Here is a 2,823-nt window from a genome sequence, read left to right as displayed (position 1 = left end):
CCCACATGGGTCACACACACAGCCCTGCAGACTCCACAAAGGACTGTGCAGACCCACTTCTCTGTAGACAGGGCTGAGATGTTCTGAACTCTACCAGGAATTGCTTTGAAAGTAAGGGAGGGGCGACAAAATGTCATCTTTGCATGTAAAACCCCTCTACGGATGTGTAGAGAGAAGCAACTCCCCACTCCAATTCAGGAGGATGAGGTAGAATTGCCTTAGAGGGGGTAGGTTTTGGTTAAAGCCAGCAGAGGTTGCCATAGGTGGAATCTGAGGGTATCTGTGGAAGGCCTCAAAATTGCTCCCTTTAGACTGGTTGGCTTCACTGCTGAATTCTACGACTTTTAAAGAACTAATACTATTTTTTTCTCCAACTATTCCAGAAAATTGAAGGGGAAGGAATTCTTCCAAACTCATTCTACAAGACCAGCATTACCCTGATGCCAAAAGCAAACCAGGACACAACCAAAAAAGAAAACTATAGGCCAATATTCCTGATGAACATAGTTGCAAAATTTCTCAGCAAAATACTAGCAAACTGAATCTAACAGCATATCAAAAAGATTACATACCATGATCAAGGTGCAAGGATATTTTAACATATGAAGATCACTAAATGTGATAAATCACATCATCAGAATGAAGGACAAAACCATATGATCATTTTAATAGATGGAGAAAAAGTGCTTGATAAAATACATTATTTCATGATAAAAACTCTCAACAAACTAGGTATAAAATGAACATACCTCAAAACAATAAAGGTCATATATGACAAACCCACAGCTAACATATTAGTACTAATTTTATACCGAATGGGGAAATGTTGAAAGCCTTTCCTCTAAGATCTGGAACAAGATAAGGATGCTCACTTTCACCACTGTTATTCAACATAGTACTTCAAGTCCTAGCCAGAGCAATTAAGCAAGAGAAGGAAATAAAAGGCATCCAAATTGGAAAGGAGGAATTCAAACTGTCCCCGTTTCCAGGCAATATGATTTAAAAACCTAAAAACTCCACCAAAAAACTGTTAGAACTAATAAATTCAATAAAGTTGCAGGATACAAACTCATCATACAAAAAGCAGCAGCATCTCTATTTGCCCACAATGAACAATCTGAAAAAGAAACCAAGAAAGCAATCCCATTTACAATAGCTAGGAAAAAAAAAATACCCAGAAGTAAATTTAACCAGAGGTGAAAAGTCTCTATAATGAAAACTATAAGATACTGATGAAAGAAAATTGAAGAGGACACAAAAAATGAAAAGATATTACATGTTCATAAATTAGAAGAATTAATATTGTTAAAATGTCCATACTGCCAAAAATGATATACAGATTCAATGCAATCCCTATCAAAATACCAATAACATTCTTCCAAGAAACAGAAAGAACAACCCTAAAATTATTATATAGAACCACAGAAGACCCTGAATAGTCAAAGCAATCCTGAGCCAAAAGAACAAACTGGGGATATCACACTACCTGACTTCAAAATATACTACAAAGCTATAGTAACCAAAACAGCATGGTGCTGGCTTAAATACAGACACATAGACCAATAGAAAAGAATAAATTAAGAACCCAAAAATAGCTCTTTGGCCCTGAGGTCCTACAAGCGGCCCCAGGAGTACAGGTACTCAGGGAGGCTGCACAGCCCCAGGCCTGTATCGATCACCATGTCCTGCTTGGAGCCACACACCAGCCACATGTTGGCATGGTTGCCCAACTCATAGAAGTGTTCTTGAATCCAGAAGATATTATCACCTAGAGACTTGTGGGTGTACCAGTCGAGCGCTGACATGCTGGGCAGGAGTGCAGCCAGGCAGATGCCTTTCAGAACTTGCCCACTCGTTTAGTATAACTAGTTCTGATGGCTGGGAATGAAGGAAGAGGAGGATGTGCTGCTTATACCTTTAATATTGAGGCTGTTGGATTTAGCAAAGGTGAAAAGTTACCTTATGTAGTGTTGAAACCACCCCCACTATTTCCTGATGCAGATTATAAATCAGTGCCACTGAAAACAGAAGATGAAGAATATATGCTAGCTTTGAAACAGGAGTTGAGAGAAACAATGAAAAGAATGCCTTATTTTATTGAAACAACTGAAGAAAGACAAGATATTGAAGGTATAGTAAAAGATACATGAAGGTATATAAAGAAGAATGGATACCAGATTGGAGAAGACTTCCAAGAGAGATAATGCCAAGAAATAAATGTAAAAACACAGGCCCAAAACCCAAAAAAGCAAAAGACGCAGGCAAAGGCACTTCACTAATACTTCAGATGTGTTGAAAAAAATTGAGAAATTGGGAAAGAAAGGTGATGGTGAAAATTCAGATGAGGAAAATGAAAAGAAAGAAGGAAGCAAAGAGGAAAGTAAAGAAGGTGGTGATGACGATGACGATGATGCTGATGCTGCAGAACAGGAGGGATATGATGAAGAAGAGCAAGAAGAGGAAAATGACTACATTAATTCATACTTTGAAGATGGAAATGATTTTGGCCCAGACAGTGATGACAACGTGGATGAAGCAACCTATTAGGCATGAAATCTTCCAAAAAATATTTTTATGATGCAGCTTCTGAACATTTGGACAGATTTGTTTTGTATTTTTTTCCGATAAGGAATAAGTATTTTTGTTTCTGTTTTTTTTTTTTTTTTGGACAAATATTTGTTACCAAAATATTCAAAACCACTTTGAGTTTACATACTAATTACCTTACAAATTAGTCCCTGACACTCTGACCTTCCTTCTAAACACCTCTGCCATCTCTCTTATGTACTCTTGTGGGGTTTTTTGTATTATTTGAATATGAAT

The 2,823-nt window shown here is 37.4% G+C and overlaps 1 pseudogene; it reads left to right on the top strand.

Moving 5' to 3' along the window:
- The first annotated feature begins 1,874 nt into the window (after positions 1-1,874).
- Positions 1,875-2,547, top strand: LOC116468085 (DNA-directed RNA polymerase III subunit RPC7-like; annotated as a pseudogene).
- Positions 2,548-2,823: the final 276 nt, after the last annotated feature.

This window comes from Hylobates moloch, unplaced genomic scaffold (assembly GCF_009828535.3).
Source record: "Hylobates moloch isolate HMO894 unplaced genomic scaffold, HMol_V3 SCAFFOLD_5, whole genome shotgun sequence".
Lineage (NCBI taxonomy): Eukaryota > Metazoa > Chordata > Mammalia > Primates > Hylobatidae > Hylobates > Hylobates moloch.
The sequence above is the reverse complement of the archived record's forward strand: the minus strand, read 5'-3'. Positions and strand labels throughout refer to the sequence as shown.